The following is an 18758-nucleotide window of genomic DNA, read 5'->3' on the forward strand; positions in this document are numbered from 1 at the left end:
GAAGTCAGGTCACCTGGCAGCCAGTATGATGCTTCCCAGGGAAATCACCTTGCTTTCTTCTTTATTAAACTTCCAGCATTCGTTAGTTAAAAGGCTGTACCACAACAGAGTTTTAAAATTTCCCATTGGAATCAAGTAGTGAACTGTCCATTGCAGCAACAGGAAATGGATTTGCAAGTGAAACATTGCTTTTACCTTCAGAACAGGACATGCGACTCATGTTACTGTGTATACTGCACGGTGAAATAGGATAGGCAATATCTACATTACAGTAAAATGTTTTAGAAATTCAGCTGTTTTGATGTAAAACAGAGAAAATTGTGGGCGTGTACAATTTGGGTAGTTTGAGTCATTGAATATTGAATTACCAATTCATGGACTCTCCTGCAGAGATATATTGAATTCTCATTGATATAGTTAAGACAGTTCAGAAATTTGAGACATAAAACATTGGCTGAGCTGTTTGTCTGCATTAACATTGCACATAGGTACAAGATCAAATACTCTTATTAATGTCATTCCCTCTATCAGGGAATGTCTGCTCTATTTCAAAGTTAGTATATCTATGTGTTTTTTGACATATATTTGTTTTTTTTAAAGTCAATTGTTAGTATTACTTTTTATTTTGTTTTCTTTATGTGTCTTTCCTCTAATCTCTTATAGGTTTCTATTATCCAACGTTTCTCCATCATAAAGAATTCCATTTATTTTACTGAATGCTTTGATATTTGACAATGGGAGTCCCCCACAATTACATCACAGGGTCAGGAACTGGCGGTGAGCTGATGGGCAGTGCTCAGGCAAGGTGAATGGTCAGAAGTCACGGGCTCAGGAATTGCAGAGGGATCTGTTAACGAAACATCCATGTAATAAATAATATACCCAGAATGATTCAAAGTACTAAAATTTCTTGTATGGTAGAAGCAACAGAATTATTTTTTTTTACACAGTGAAAGGCTATTAGTCATTCCCTGATGTGAAACTTTTGAATGGCATTGCTCTATGGGTTCCTAGGAGGGAGTGGGAAGGGGGACATACAAAAGAAAGTGGTCAGGATCAGGTGTGGGGAGAGATGAGAGAGACAGACAGAGGGTCAAAATATAATATAAATATGTCACACTGGAGGATGGGGATTGCCCCAGTAGAGGTGGTAGCCTCTAGAAAGTCCCACATACCAGGGAAGTGAGAGGTTCCCAGGACCCAGGGGGAATAACCTCAGCCAAAATATCCAACAAAAGGGAGACAGAGCCCATAGAGACTACTTACAATAGATAGGCACAGGCATCATTTGCCATTTGAGAGGTGGGTCCACCCGTCCATATCAAAACTTTCCAGAATTGTTCCTCTGTGAAGAAAGGCAAGACCCCATCACAAGAGTCAGGGGAAGGACAGAAGGAACTGCAACCACAAAGGGAAAGCAATATCAACTAACCAGAAAACACAGAGCAAATGGGGACTAAACCACCACCCAAGGAGTGCACAGGGAGGGGTCCATGGCACCTGCTACATATGTACCAGAGGATGGCCTTATGTGACATCAGTGGGAGGGGAGGCCTACATCCTGTGGAGGCTCGTTGCCCCATTGTAGGACAGTGTTAGAGCTTTAAGCAGGAGTGGGTGAGTGGGTGGAGGTAAAGAGGAGAGTGGGATGGGATGGGGAGTATGTAGAGGATACACTAAGGACGGATGATCATCTGAGATGTAAACAAATAAAATGAATAATAGAAAAGGAAAAATGTCTCCATTTTATCAAATTAGCATTGTTCTGATGACTACAACAGAATAGGGACTTCAGGTAATGATAATAGAAAGAAAATAGCAAAAAATAAAATAAAATAAAAAATGACAAATACAAGGCACCTGAGGTAAATGCAACAGTGATGTATTGTAATTCCAACTAAAATGTTATACATGACCAAATAAGTTGCAGATTTAAAGAAAGCAAAAATGGCATTTGACAAAAAACACTACCTGTGACTCCACTTTAATGACACTGTGTTATGAGCTTTCATTCTCCCCAGTAAGTGCTATTTTAATGTCAGACTGATTGCTGACTACTTAGAGGAAAGCTTCAGGAGTCCATTAGGGATAAAATCTCACATGTGTGCTTTGCTTGCTCAATTAAGCACGGCCACATTCCCTGTGACAATTGCTTTTCCTCTTTTTCTTTTTCTTTTTCTTTTCCTTTTTTTTTTGAGTTCATATTTTTTTGCTTTTTTTATTTGATATATTTTTATTTACATTTCAAATAATTTTCCCTTTTCTGCCCCCCCCCCCACTCCCTGAAAGTCCTATAACCCCTCTTCTCTCCCCCTGTTCTCCCATGCACCTCTTCCCACTTCCCTCTACTGGTTTTGCCCTATACTGCTACACTGAGTCTTTCAAGAACCAGGCCAATCTTCTGTTCTTCTTGTACATCATTTGATTTGTGGATTATGTTTTGGGTATTTTAATTTTCTAGGCTAATATCCACTTATTAGTGAGTGCATACCATGATTAATCTTTTGAGACTGGGTCACCTCACTTAGTATGATGTTTTCCAGCTCCATCCATTTATATAAGAATTTCATGAATTCATAGTTTCTAATGGCTGTGTAGTACTCCATTGTGTATATATACGACTTTTTTGCATCCATTCTTCTGTTGAGGGATACCTGGGTTTTTTCCAGGTTCCAGTTATTATAAATAGGGCTGCTATGAACATAGTGGAGCACATATCTTTATTACCTGCTGGGGAATCCTCTGGGTATATGCCCAGGATTGGTATAGCAGGATCCTCTGGAATTGACATGCCCAGTTGTCTGAGGAACTGCCAGACAGATTTCCAGAGTGGTTGTACCAATTTGCAACCCCACCAGCAGTGGAGGAGTGTTCCTCTTTCTCCATATCCTCGCCCACACCTGCTGTCTCCTGAGTTTTTAATCCTAGCCATTCTGACTGGTGTAAGGTGAAATCTCAGGGTTGTTTTGATTTGCATTTCCCTAATGACTAATGATGTTGAGCATGTTATAAGAAGCTTCTCAGGCATCCGAACTTCTGCAGGGGAAAATTCTTTGTTTAGACCTGTACACCATTTGTAATAAGGTTATTTGGCTTTCTGGGGTCTAACTTCTTGAGTTCTTTGTATATATTAGATATTAGCCCTCTATCTGATGTAGGGTTGGTGAAGATCTTTTCCCAATTTGTTGGTTGCCAATTTGTCCTTTTGATGGAGTCCTTTGCCTTCCAAAAACTTTGTAATTTTATGAGATCCCATTTGTCTATTCTTGATCTTAGAGCATTTGCTATTGGTGTTCTGTTCAGGAACTTTCCCCCTGTACCGCTGTCCTCAAGGGTCTTCCCCAGGTTCTTTTCTATTAGCTTCAGAGTGTCTGGCTTTATGTGGAGGTCCTTGATCCATTTGGATTTGAGCATAGTACAAAGAGATAAGGATGGATCAATTCACATTCTTCTGCATGCTGACATCCAGTTGAACCAGCACCATTTGTTGAAAAGGCTATCTTTTTTTCCACTGTATGTTTTCAGCTCCTTTGTCAAGGATCAAGTGACCATAAGTGAAAGGGTTCATTTCTGGATCTTCAATCCTATTCCACTGATCCACCTGACTGTCACTATACTAATCGGCAGCAGCAGCTCATCCAGCAGAAAGGCCAAAATCAGTGGAACCAAGGCGGCATGGTCCTGGCCAGCCTGTGCCTGCTATCACTGACCATTGCTGGCCAGCCGGGCTGCAAGTGGCAGAGTTACAGTGTTTTTCACCACAATGACACCACATCAGAACTCTGCCTCCCGCCAGTGAGTTACAAGAGGCTTTCCACCATCTTGGTTTTTTGATACAGGGCTTCTCTCTGTAGCCCTGGCTGTCCTGGAATTCACTCTGTAGACCAGACTGGCCTCAAACTCAAAATTCCACCTGCCTCTGCCTTCGAAGTGCTGGGATGAAAGGCATACACCACTACAACCCAGAATAATTACTTTTCCTCTTAAAGGTGCTTTTGGCAGTTAGATCATAAACATAAATTTACAATCACAAAAGACATTCTTGTGAACAATAACTGAAAGCAAGTCTGTTTAATCATTGATAATTTAGATATGACCTTTAATATCTCATTTTTTTATTCATCTGGTGACCATTACGTTTTTAGGAAATGATTTCTATATAGAGATTGCCATCCTGGAGAACTTCATGAAGGGATTGATGTCAAGGTGTGGTATCATCCTTAATGTCACAAAGTGTTTTCTTTGATTCATCACAGGAATGGAGTGGTACAATGTTTGTTGATGGTCTTATATTTTATCTCTCATTTTTCTATTATTGAACATAAATATTTTTCATACATTATAGTTTGTTACCTTTCTCCTTAACTAACTCTTTACTGATTTTCCTTCCCGATGCAATTCATTCGAATCCATAACCATTCTTTCTTTTTCTTGCTATAGACTAACATCTAAACTATTATTATTATTAATAATAATAACATAATTCAAAATGAGGATTAAAAGAGTTTAACTGTTAAGGGTTGGGAAGGTCTGGCTGGGTGTAAAGTGGGAGTGGAAACAGGGCTTATGACCAAGAGGCACAGTTTGGGATGTGAAAATATTCTACTGTATCTTGATTATAGGGTTGACTGTATATCTGATTTTCTTTTTCAAAACTCTGAAACCTTATTTCATATATATGTTCTAACATTAACCTTAGTTTAAACAAACACTTTAGTAGTCAAGATTAAATAATGGAGATGAAACAACAGTACACTATGTAATTCTTACTCAAGAATTAGCAGCAATAACAACAACAACGACAACAACAATAAGGAAAAGTTAGGCAATATAAGGAAAATCAAAGGGAACTCAGAAGCTTTGGGTCCTAATTTGGCTCTTTCATGTAGTAACAAGTGGCAGAGTTTAATTTATGGAAGCCATGGGCTTATTCCTTCTAAACGACACAAGTGAAATATGTTCTGCATGTCTGCACATGTGACTATGCGACTGGATTTGCTTATAGGACAGCAATACCAAATCACTGAACAACATGAACTGGGTTGTGGGGTGGTAAGTTGAATACCTCCATTCTTTCATAGGTGAGAGATGAAGCTGTGATGAAACTGTGGAAAGGAAAACACACTTCACAGGAGTCTTTTGTCTTTAATCCTTAACAACATAAACTACGAAAAGGGGAAACCATTGGAAATGTAAATAAAAAATATATCGAATAAAAAAAAAGAAAAAAAAATCTCAAATTCCTGGGCACAGCTGTGCCAGGAAGATCAAAGGGCCCTGTTCAGTCTCCTGGTACATAGGATTCCCTTCCCCTGGGAACACTGTTGACCCTCCAGGCTGCACCAGCACCTCACCATAGGGTGTCTGGAGTCCTCTGAGGATTTACAATGCAGAGTCATGAAATAGTGCAGCACAGGTAGCACTCTTGGAGCTTCAAGCACGGATTCCAGCCCCAAGGGGGACTGCAAGCTATACCAGAAGCTTGAATCACAGTTCCATTCCACTGACAATCTGAACTCTTGCAAAATCAGCAGGACTTGAGAGTTTGACGACTTTAAGTGACAGCAGCCATCACCTGAGATCTAGGGCTCAGAGCAACCTACCTGGTCCTAATGGTCAAATCCAAGGTCAGCAGGGCCTGGTAGTAAAGATGAGGAAGCATCCTGCCCAAGAAGACAGAGAGGCTTCAAACAGTGTCCTGCAGTTGGCTCCACAATGCAGGAGTGCAATAATCTGCAGCACTTGGAGTTCCCAGTGCAGGCTTCACTTGATGGGACAGGACCTCAGGAAGCTTCCAGCCAATGGGAGGTCCGGAGGCGGGACCTGTGGAGTGCAGGGCCTATCCCGGAAGTGTGGCTGCACATGGAGTGAAGGGTTGGGCAGAGCTGAGAGTGTGGGAAGCATGGCAGCCTGGCCTTGAACCAGCCATGGCCGCCAGCGCCCCTGCAGCCCCAGGGATTGGTGATCACAGGAGACTGGAGATCACTGTGAAGATGTGCTGTGTGGGCTGGAACGTGAAGTCCTGGGGCCAGGCCTGTGGGGCAGCAGGTAATGCAGTAGTTGATGCCTGGGTCTAGGCAAGGTGAGGAACCTAGATGCATGGGAACTAGAGGGCTGTAAGCTCGGGACCGCCCAGGCTCGGGCCCTTCCCCTTCCCCACTGGCTGGAACCAGGATGCCAGGGCAGTGCCACTGCATTTCTGAGGCGCGCTGAGGGCCAGGTGCTGCTGGACGGGTGCTCGTGTCCCAGTCTTTCCTGAGACTGGGGCCTGGCTGCTGCCCTGGCAGCTGGGATGGGGCAGAGGGTAGAGGGAGACGCTGGTCCCTGTATTTCTGTGCAGGAAGGCCATGGGCACTTCTTGCAGTTGGTTGGTGGGGACTGGACCTGCTGGCCTGGCGCTGGTGTCTACTGCTCCTTCACTCTACTGCTAACTCTTCCCTCCCCACCTCCTATGAAGGGCTGGAAAAGTTTTCAGAGGCCTGAATGGCCAAGTATACACTACTCTGAGTGTGTGTCCTATAAATGCAAAAATAACAGGCTAGTTACTGTCTTCATAAAGAGATATACCCCCACCTGCACACCCTTTTTTAAAAATCAAAAATATTTTCCGCATCATTCCCTAAGAACATCCACAAATCTCCCCAGCCCACCATGGCAGAAGAAATTGATTTTACTACTGGAGATGCAGGGACTTCCAGCACTTCTCCTATGTAGTGCTCAGCCCTGCACAAAAATCAGCTTCCTGATGTTTAAAGAGCGACCATGAAAAATCAGGGAGATGTCAACTTCCAAGCCTGGGAAGCATGGTCATGCCAAGGTAGGTCCTTCCAAGTCATTCCTTGGCTTCACAGATAACATTTGTGTTCCATTCCACATCATGAGGTTTCTATACTTAAAATAACTTCTTTTTCTAACCTCAGTCTCTTGAAAGATCAGGCATTACTCTCAATAATGCTCTCCTTTAATTGGGCCCTTAGTATGTTTTATTAACTGGAAACTAAAATTTTATTGAATCCTGGTGGTCTAAAACATTTTGTTTAGTTGAGACAATCCAGTTCTTATAATTCTAAGAGACTTGGCTTTCACTTTCTGTGGACCTTGTTGACTGAAGTCCTGAATTATGTAGTGTGTTGTGTTTTGATGCCATGAAATTGTTCAGGTTTTGGGTACTTACTGAGTATCAGTTCTCTGCCCCTGCAAGTTTTTCAAAGAAAGTAAGAAGACTTTGAAAGAGTTAAGGGGACTAGAGAGATGGCTCAACAGTTAAGAGCACTGACTGCTCTTCTAAGTTTCTGAATTCAATTCCCCGCAACCAAGTGGTGGCTCACAGCCATCCATAATGAGATCTGACTCCCTGTTTTAGAGTGTCTGAAGGCAGGTACAGTGTACTCACATATAATAAAAAAAATAAACTTTCTTTTTAAAAAGTGGTTAATGAATCCATTACAGTGTTGGGTTGTACTCCTGTGTAGGAGTGACATAGATGAGCAAGATTAACCATATTTCCTGTTGTTCTCACCTCTGTCAGGTACACCTTTTTGGAAATGACATTTTCACTGGAATAAAAATGAAGATATTTGTCCCTCTCCTCACAACATGGGTGTTCCAAATATTAAGAGAAATGATTATCAAGTAAGTACTGATCACTTTTTTAGTGTTTCAGAAGTGTATGAAAGCCCTTTTTAGTAGTAGTTTGCAAAGACTTGAGAGTAGTTTTATAGAGTATATTCCTTATCAGTTACTAGACTCCACTTATCTTACAGATTAGGGAAATAGAGTTTTGTTTTGTTGTTGTTAATATTCTGTGCCTTTTATTGTTGGGAAATAGAGGATCATATATCCCAGGCTGGCCTTGAACTCCCTATTTAAGGATGATCTTCAGTTTCTGACCCTCCTGCCTCTGCCTGTGAGTGCTGAGATTATAGGTTGTATCTTCATGCCTGGCTATCCTGTACTGGAGGTCAAACCCAGGGCTTTGTGCATGCTTTAGGCAAGCAACCTACAGTTGTGCTGTTTCTCCAGCCTCTATTCCTGTATCTTAAAAATGCTGTATTGGATCAGTGAGATGGCTTGGTTAGGCTCTGTCTGTGAAGCTTTAGTCTGGACAGAGGTGTTCTCTACTTGTGAGCTGGGAAACGCCTATACCTTCATACATAAACTCAAGATAAATAAATGTAAGTGAGACAGGAAAATCAGAAAGATTTAGGAAGATTGGTATCAGCTGCATTTACTCATTAACTTCCTTTTATTCTCTGTCTTTTAATTCCTTAAGAAGTTTAAAGGAGATGGATTCCCATTCTGGATCTCCATCATCCATGCTTACAATTGGGAAAAGTTTCAAATGTCCCCTTGTTCTCCAGCCTTCTGTACTGTTTGTAGACTATGGGACTGAGTGGGTGTCCTTTTCTTGTCCATCTTCTTAGGCCTAGGAGGTAGAAGAGGGGGCAAGTAAGGCTTATGATATTTAGCTGTTTCTATTTTGTTGCATAGTTTGAAGTTCCACAGACTACGCCAGCTGGGTATGGGGGTCCCTGGAATGACATATTCCCAAGAACAGGTTAATAAATCATTACGTTTAGTGTTATCAACCCCTGAGCTAACTTTTCTGCCCAATATGGTTAATTATTATTTAACATCTAATGCCTGATTTTTATAAATCCTTAACACATAAATTTAAACTATTTTAATTCTCTATAATTAAGGCTTTCTTTATCATATGCCAAAATCAACCTCCATTGTCACAGGTGTAGCCATATGAAATGTTATTATTGGGAAAATTTTCATCTATCATAATAATTTTGTAAATGATTTAAAAAGTAAAGCGTTGGTTTACCTGGAGATACAGTCATGTTAGTGACCCACATGCCAAGGCATGATTTTGTACCCATTATTCTTCCCTAAGAACATGGTCTAGGCTACCAGGAACCTGTAACTAAGGAATGGAAAAGAACAAAACAGAAATATTGCCATGAGAACTAGGGCTCAGTATGTTTTCTTCAGGGTTGAGTTCCACAACCAGTTCCACTAGACCTTTTCTTTTGAAGTTTAATTCTCAGTCTGTGAAACTTGCCATACAGATTCTCCTGGTGTTGGTGTGGCATTGAAGATTATTGTTATTAGGTCTTTGTTGAAGGTCTGATAGAACTCTGCATTAAACCCATCTGATCAATCCTGGGCTTTTTTTTTGTTTGGGAGACTATGAATGACTGCTTCTATTTCTTTAGTGGGTTTGGGATGGTTTAGATAATTTGTCTGATCCTGATTTAACTTTGGTACATGGTATCTGTCTAGAAAATTGTACATTTCATCTAGATTTTCCACTTTTGTTGAGTATAGGCTTTTGTAGTAGGATCTGATGAATTTTTCGATTTCCTCAGTATCTGTTGTTATGTGTCCCTTATCATTTCTGTTTTTTTGTTAATGTTGTTGTTTTTGTTTTTTTTTTGTTTTTTTGTTTTTTTTTTTTAATTTGGGTACTGTCTCTGTGCCCTCTGTGCAAGTATTGTGCAAGTATTGATCTATCTTGTTGGTTTTTGCAAATAACCAGCTCCTGGTTTGGTTGATTCTTTGTATAGTTCTTTTTCTTTCCACTTGATTGATTTTAGCCATGCATTTGACTATTTTCTGCCTTCTACTGCTCTTGGGTATATTTGCTTCTTTTTGTTCTAGAACCTTCAGATGTGCTGTCATGCTGCTAGTGTATAGTCTTTGCAGTTTCTTTTTGTAGGCATTCAGAGTTATGGTTTTTCCTATTAGTACTGCTTTCATTGTGTCTTGTAAGTTTGTGCCTTCATTTTCATTAAATTCTCTTCTATACCTATAATCTTTTTTTATTATATATATTTTATGACTATATTCTTTGTTTACACTCCAAATGATTTCCCCTTTCCCAGTTACCCCCTCCCAATATGTCCCATAAACCTTTTTCTCTCTACCCATTCTCCAATTACCACTGATTCAACTGGTGCTGGTTCAACTGGATATACCTATAATCTTTAGGTTTGTTCTTCTCATTGTGTCCTGGATTTCCTGAATGTTGTGAGTTCGGAGATTTTTGCATTTTGCATTTTCTTTGAGTGTTGTGTCAGTGTTTTCTATGGTATCTTCTGCACCTGAGATTCTCTCTACTATCTCTTGCATTTGGTTGGTGTGCTTGCATATATGATTCCTGATTTCTTTCGTAGGTTTTCTATCTCCAGAGTTGTTTCCCTTTGTGATTTCTTTATTGCTTCTTCTTCGGTTTTTATATCCTAGATGGTTTTGTTCAATTCTTTCACATGTTTGGTTGGTTTGCCTGTAATTCTTCAGAGGAGTTATTTCTGTGCTTCTTGAAGTCCTCTATAAGCATCATGAGCTGTGAATTTAAATCCAAGTGTTGCTTTTCCAGTGTGTTGGAGTATCCAAGACTCCCCTTTGTGGTGCCATGCCACCTTAGTTTCTGTTGATAATGTTCTTATTTTGCCTCTCACAATCTGGTTATCTCTGGTGTTAGTTGGCCCCGCTGTCTCTGGCTGAAGCTTGTCCCTCCTGTGGGCTTCCAACCCTTTCTCAGCATCCCTGGGAGACCTGCTCTCTCATGGCACAGAGGGCTATAGCTCAGCGAAGTACCTGGGTACAGATGGAGCCTGGAAGGGCCCTGTTCCAACTGCCCAGCCACTCCTGTGTTACCTGCTCTCCTGGCCAAAACTGCCTTGGACAATCACTGGACAGAAAATGACACTTTCACCAGTAAACCTGGGAGTCAAAGCATTCCAGGGAGACTAGATATACCCTGGCAGGACCTGTGCACAGGCAGCTGTGGAACAGCTCAGCTCTTGGGTACAGATGGAGCCCAGAAGGACCATGTCCCAGCTGCTCTGCCACTCTTGTGCCTAGGTGTATATTCTTTCTTCTTTTGCATTGTGATTATACTATGAGCTGGACTACAAAACGTTTACCCAGATTTTTATTTTTATCTAGAGTTTTGTAAGTAACATTACTTGTCTGACAACCAACAGTAAAATCCTCCTTTTTCTATGTATAGTATTCTACTGAAGATACTACAAGCAAACTAGCTCCTGCCAAAACAGCTCATTCATGTGCTATTAACAATTAAAACCTCTACCAGGAATAACCTGGAAACCTACAACTTACCTATCTGCATAGACCCTCATGTGCTGTTTGAACCAGCTTGCCTGAACTCCTTATTTGGGAGTCATCTCTCACAAAAGGTAAGGGTTCTGATTTTTCCCTTTGGGAACAAAGTACTCATTGTGATCAAGAAATTGGGAAAACCTTGGAACGACCAGTGATGTTAAAGGAAAACCAAGGACTGTATTCTTCTGGGGTAAAAGATGCATTGATCTATTTCAGGAAACATTTGCAAGAGAGATCGTTATTTTCGTTTGAAGGAAGAAAATCATTTAATTTTTTTGTTCTTTCTTTCCTTCCTTTTTTCTTTTACTGTTTAGATATTGATTTTATCTTATTTTTTTATGCAGCTTATTTTTTCTTTCATATTACATGTTTTTATTGGGTACATTCTTTATTTACATTTTAAATGTTTTCTCCAGTTTTGGGTCTCCCCCCCCAAAAAAAATTCCCCTAGACCATTACCTATCCCCCTGATCCCCAATCCACTCAGTCCATCTTCCCTGTCCCAACATTCCCCTATGCTGGGGCATCAGCCTTCTCAGCAACAAGTGCCTCACCTCCCTTTGATGTCCAACAAGGCCATTCTCTGCTGCATATGCAGTTGGAGCCATAGGACCCTCCATGTATATTCTTTGGTTTGTGGTTTAGTCACTGGGAGCTCTGGAGGGTACTGGGTGTTTGAAATTGTTGTTCCTCCTATGGTCTGTGCTCAGATCAATGGTTGGCTGAAAGTGTACTTGTCATGCACTGATAGAGCCTCTAAGGTGACAGCTGCTATATCAGCCTTCTGTCAGCAAGTGCTTGTTGCCATCCACAATAGTGTCTGGGTTTTGTAACTGTATATGGGATGGATCCCTAGGAGGTGCAGTCTCTGGATGGTCTTTCCTTCAGTCTCTTCTCTATACTTTTTCTCTGTATTTCCTCCTGTGGATATTTTGTTCCCCCTTCTAAGAAGGACAAGAGTATCCATACTTTGCTCTTCCTTCTTGAGCTTCATTATGTCTGTGAATTGTATCTGGGGTATTCCAACCTTCTGGGCTAATATACACTTATCACTGAGTATGTAACATGTGTGTGTGTGTTCTGTTGTGATTAGGTTACCTCACCCAGGATGATTTTTTTCTAGTTCCATCCATTTGCTTAAGAATTTCATGAATTCAGTGTTTTTAGTAGCCGACTAGTATTCCGTTATGTAAATGTACATTTTCTGTATTCATTCTTCTGTTGAGGGACATCTGGGTTGTTTCCAGCTTGTGTCTATTATAAATCAGGCTGCTTTGAACATAGTGGAGCATGTGTCCTTATTATATGCTGGAGAATCCTCTAGGTATATGCCCAGGTGTTGTATATGAGAGTCCTCCAGATGTATTATGCCCACATTTCCAAGGAACCACCAAAGTGATCTCCAGAGTGGTTGTACCAGCTTGCCATTCCACCAATAGTGGAGGAGTGTTCCTTTTTCTCCACTTCCTTGCTAACACCTACTCTCTCCTGAGTTTTTGATTTTAGCCATTCTGACTGGTGTGAGGTGAAATCTCAGGATTGTTTTGATTAGCATTTCCCTTTTGACTAAAGATATTGAAAATTTCTTTATGTGTTTCTCAGCCATTTGATGTTCCTCAGTTGAAAATTATTTTTTTAGCTCTGTCCCCATTTTTAATATGGTTATTTTGTTGTCTGCAGTCTGACTTCTTGATTTCTTTGTATATATTGGATATTAGCCCTCTGTTGGATGTAGGGTTGGTAAAGATCTTTTCCATATTTGTTCCTTGCCATTTTGACCTATCTCCTTCTCTCTCTCTCTCAATATATATATATATATATATATATACACACACACACACACAGCTATGTATACACATATATAATTATATACATATATTAATTATAATATCATATGTATTTTATATATTTTTATGAAAATTTGTTTTTTAATAAAAATACCTATGATCTCAATGTTGTTAAAATAATATGATTTTAAAGACAAAAGCCGGAAGGACATGATATGCACTTGTCGCTTTTTCAGTTAGTTTGTTAGCCTTTGAATTACAGTTGCCCTGACTACTGAAGAATTTTCAGACTTCAGTGCTTGGTTTGCCAGCTACAGTCTTCAGTTTGGTATTTAGTGCCTAGAAGGAAAGTGATCATTTCACACCCATTGATTGGTTATCGTTTCCCAGCTCCACTGTAAAGGTATTTATATAATAACTTATTTGATCCTTATGATAGTTTAATCGATTCAGAAAGTGTTGCATCTTGAATCTCCAGATCATGTAAATGAGCTTTTAACTTGGCAGTTGCTTCATGAAGTTACTCATTAGCAATGTTCAGTACCTATCCCCTAAAGAAATAAAGTTATCAAGTAAGGAGAGCTATGATTTTAGCTTAGAGGATAATGCTTTCTATAATCTTCAAAAAATACCTATCCTGAACATGAGAGAGGAGGATTTTGTACACTATCTAAATGTTTTCACCCACTATGAACAAAAACTTTTGTTATAAACTGGTCAGACTTCAACGTAAAACTATGAAGCCTCTGGCTTTCAGCAAATGTTTATTTTTTTTTCCAAAATATGTTTTGTTCTTAAAAAGTCTTAAATGTTTTAATTTTTATTCAGAAAGAAAAGAATCATTTTCCACATATGTTAATTTACTTTTAACTTTGAATATCATGAAACTGAATTGGTATTTTTGTAAATTTTCTTTGCATTATTGGTTGATTGTGTGATGATAACCATTGGCTGCTGTTTCTCCTGACTCCTCTAATCTCATGGCTCTTAAATGCTTTCTACATAAAAGCTGGTCTCTATCTGCATAGTCTTTGAGAGAAATATCATAGGTTTTGGCCAGCATGATATTCATGTAACATATGATTTAGTATTCGATTTGTATGAACATGGTACAGCAGAGAACTACCAAAAGAGTGACTATCAATCTGTCTGTTGATGTATCATCCATCTGTCTCTATATTCTATCTCTCAGCCATATGACTTTCATATACATATATTAGATTGTGAACATATGTGATTCCTTATAAAGACTTTTAGTTCAATATTTATTTGAAAATGATTTGAAGCCACTAGGTATAAGGAACGGAAATATAGGTGTCTGTTTCTCAGATGGCATGACCCTTAGACTATTGACATCACAGTGGTCCTTCATCTTGACTGCTAGGGAATCCTCAGACTTCAATAGTTTGTCTCCCAACTGTAGTCACCAGTTTGGTGTTCAGAAGTAGGAAGGTAAAATTTAATTTCAACTCCATTAAAATTTTCACCACTCCATGCTCCATGGTAAAGGTGTTTTTATCACTAGTATGGTTCATATAAATATTCTGGTTCTAATCACATCAGGAAGTGTTCTCTTTTGATTCCTCCCAATCATAGGAGCTAACTCTTAAATTAGCAGTGGTTCCTTGAAAAAGTAGTCATTGGAGGAATATTCAGAACCAATCTTCTATAGAAACAAAATTATTATGTGAGGAGAGGTATGGTTTGGGGAGAACAGTTTATGTAAATCCTAAAAAAAAAATCTGTCCAAGTTAAGAGTGAGGATTATTGTATGAGCAGCCCAATTGTTTTAAACACCATGACTACAAAGATTTTTTTCAAAGAATTTGGTCTTATTTTTTGGTAGACCCCAAATCTGTGCTTTTTAAGTAAAAGATATGGTGCCTTTGTACATATTTTTTGAATGGTGTAACATGTTTTGGACAGAATTATATTCCCTTAAAAAAACATGTAAATATTACATTTGTATGAGTAGATCACAGTAAAGAAACCATCAGAAGATTAGCCACTCCATTATTACAGGGAAGAATTTCATTATGGTAGGAAAGGAAACATATTCAGAGGCAACTGGAAGAATCATAGAGGTAAAGGAACAGATTTGGTATGGCCAAGGCTGTGTAAAGAGAAGGAAGAATATCAGTAGAGGAAAACGGGGATAATTTGAATAGAAGAAACTTTGCATTCATAAAGGAATACAATGGAGGGGGGATCTATTGTTACTACAGCACTGGCAGTGGAGTGATTTGGAGAGGTGCAGAAATCTAGATAGATATTTTAAAATGTATAAGTATTTTTACATCCAAGAACAAATATTGACATCCATATATGAGCCACAGGCAAGCAGAAAGGGAAATGAGTCCTTTTTCTGGACTAGACCAAGTTCACAAATATTTTTTTGAATACTGGAGGATTTGTTTGTTTGATTGTGTGTTTGTTTGTTTGTTTTCTGATTTGACAGTGATCTAGTTTATTGTAACTGTTTTGATAGCTCAGCTGAACATCAGAATCATGTAAGCAGAGGTCTATGGCTTGAGTTGTTTAGATTAATACAATTACACCCTCAGAAGAAAATATACACCAGCTGCTCATTTTTAAGTTTTCACTGGTCATGTTTAGATTAATACAATTACACCCTCACAATAGACAATATACACCAGATGCTCATTTCTAAGTTTTCACTGTTCAAGGCAGTTTGATGAAGGGACAATCAGATTAGAAAGAAATTTCTGAAGGAAACAGACATCTAGGCCAATATAGGAAAGACCAGGTTCTTCACATGTATAAAAAGCAGTCTAAAAATTTTACCTGTGGGTCATTTTTTAACTTCTTGCTATCTTCCCATTAGCATATCATTTATGTTGAGTTACAATTATCTTTTAATACCAGGTATTTATTGTGAATTTCATACATATAAACAATATATTAACTGTTATCATTATAAATGTTGTGACAATATTTCTCAGATCTTCCCTTTCAACTTTATTTACCATGTTTTCATATCATGAACCCTTTAAAATTTAGTATGACATATTCACTGAATACTTGTTCTGTTAGGTGGAGACCAGGACCAGGAGGATCTTATTTTTTCTATATGGAAACTCTTGTGAAGGAATACATGGGAGGAATACATCAAATCTTGCTGTTCCAAAGTCCCATGGAACTCACCAGGTGCATGAAAACGAATAAAAGACATCTGTCCTTATTTAATGATTGTTGTGTCTTTAAAATTTAGTATGACATATTCACTGAATACTTGTTCTGTTAGGTGGAGACCAGGACCAGGAGGATCTTATTTTTTCTATATGGAAACTCTTGTGAAGGAATACATGGGAGGAATACATCAAATCTTGCTGATCCAAGGTCCCATGGAACTCACCAGGTGCATGAAAACGAATAAAAGACATCTGTCCTTATTTAATGATTGTTGTGTCTAGTAACCTGTGGGTATGTGCAACATGCATTCATTACTATGAGAGGCTACAATTTAATTAGGCCTTTTTGTACCAATATAAAATGTACTTTTACCTTTTTTTAAGAAAAAAAAAATGTTATACTTACTTCATTACTTCATGATCACAACTTTTCATTTCTCTACCTGCTAGAGGTTTGGTCGACATTCTCCTACACATTTCTAAATTTGTTTTGTCACAAGTTTAGACCAATTTTAAAAAATGAATTATTTAAGGTGCTATACTGCTATTTGAATCTGGGGTAAGAATAACAACAAACTGGAAAAGGAGGCAGATGAACAAGCACATGCCAGTAATTCTAGCATTGTTAAAGCTGCTTTATGAGTACTGAAACTTTGTGGGATATGTAGACTGTATAGTGAGACATGATCTCAAAATAAAACATTTACAATGTGAGAAGCTGGTATCCTCTTGCTTGTTGTTTCCAGATAGAATTTAAAAGCATGGGGGGAATCCCTGATTGTGATCCTTTTACACAAGTGGCAACCCATTTAAGCCTCTTGACTTCATAGTTTCCAATTACTATGAAGAATCAAGAAGCAGCTGTGATCCCTATTAATAGCAGCTACTAATCAGGGGAAACTTCAGGCACTGCGTTCTTTCTGGTTGGGGATTCTGCACATAGTAGAGAATAGTGCTGTGATTAAGTGAAGCAGTATACAAGGTTGCACTCTAACTTATATCCATGGAGGTGTTTTCTGGGACCACATCACATATAATCTCTTCTGCCCATGATCATAGCTTTCATATTATTCTAGAAGGTATGAAGTTGATACAGACACTATCAATTAATAATTTAAGGTATGTTCTCATAAGTTCATCAATGCTTTTGAGGACAAACATCAATGATACAGTTTATTCAACTTGGGGGGATAAACTTTCTGGTCATCCATAAATACTATTCCTGAATATCCACTTCAAAACTTGTGAAAAAATGAAATGTTTATAAAAGAATAATAGGGTAAATTTGGATTTCAACCTTGATCAGTCACTGTAAGCTTCCAACATAGAAAATGTTAGTTATTGTCTGACATATGCAGGCTCAAAATAAGTGAAAGTCCAGGCTGTGTGTCTGTCAGTTTGTCATCCTTCTTGTAATTTCTACTCCCTTTCAGTCCACAGTTGGAAATACTCACATTTTTTAAGAAGATAGTAATCAACTCATTTGAATGACAAATGAAAAAACTATGTATATATACTCAGTGTGCCTTTCAAGTGTAGTTGGTATATGTAAGAGAAATTCACTTTAATTTTTGAGAGTAAAGGAAACTAAAATGAATGTTTTTTTCTTGAAAGACCTTATATTTGTTCTGATTCTACTGTCTAGTGAATAAAAAGTTAAATGATTTTGAGATTGTCTTTCATGTTACGTTAAGAGCGTTATTAGATTCAAAGGAGATGACCATAATTAGTTCCATTTGCAAGGAATATAATCACTTATCACATTTAAACTGGAGGTTTCAGTTTTCTGCATTTCTTATGAATTTTGGTTCATATATACATATATATGTATATATACAATAAGATGTCTTGAGGTGAAAAGAAAATATAAGTACAAATGTTTCATTTGATTTGACATGTGTTTGTATGTTTGTGTATGAGTGTGCATGTGTATTCTTTAGTAAATACTATATATTTTGACTATTATATGGTACATTAGTGTGGGAAATTTTCTCTGTTGTATTATGTTTCAAAAACACCACACATTTGAAGAGTATATGTGAATGTGTATGTGTATATGTATATATATGTATATAGGATGTTTTTTTCTTTTTTTATTTGATATTATTTTATTTAAATTTCAAATGATTTCCCCTTTTCTACCCCCCACTCCCTGAAAGTCCCATAAGCCCCCTTCTCTCCCTCTGTCCTCCCACCCACCCCTTCCCACTTCCCTGTTCTGGTTTTGCCCTATACTGCTTCACTTAGTCTTTCCAGAACAAGGGGCCACTCCTCTGTTCTTCTTGTACCTCATTTGATGTGTGGATTATGTTTTGGGTATTCCACTTTTCTAGGTTAATATCCACTTATTAGTGAGTGCATACCATGATCCATCTTTTGAGTCTGGGTTACCTCACTTAGTATGATGTTCTCCAGCTCCATCCATTTGCCTAAGAATTTCATGAATTCATTGTTTCTAATGGCTGAATAGTACTCCATTTTCTTTTTTTATTCAATATTTTCTTTATTTACATGTCAAATTATTTCCCCTTTCCTTGATCGCCCCTCCCAACAAGTTCCATAAGCGCTCTTCCCTCCCCCTGTTCCCCCATCCACCCCTTCCTACTTCCTTGTTCTGGTATTTTCCTACACTGCTGCACTGAGCCTTTCCAGAACCAGGGGCTACTCCTTCTTTCTTGGGCAT

The 18758-nt window shown here is 38.5% G+C and overlaps 1 pseudogene; it reads left to right on the top strand.

Annotated features, from left to right (window-relative positions):
• LOC127673536 (ensconsin-like) overlaps nt 1-18758 on the top strand; it is a 404593-nt pseudogene that overhangs the window by 364869 nt on the left and 20966 nt on the right.

Source organism: Apodemus sylvaticus, chromosome 23 (genome assembly GCF_947179515.1).
Source record: "Apodemus sylvaticus chromosome 23, mApoSyl1.1, whole genome shotgun sequence".
Classification (NCBI taxonomy): Eukaryota; Metazoa; Chordata; class Mammalia; order Rodentia; family Muridae; genus Apodemus; species Apodemus sylvaticus.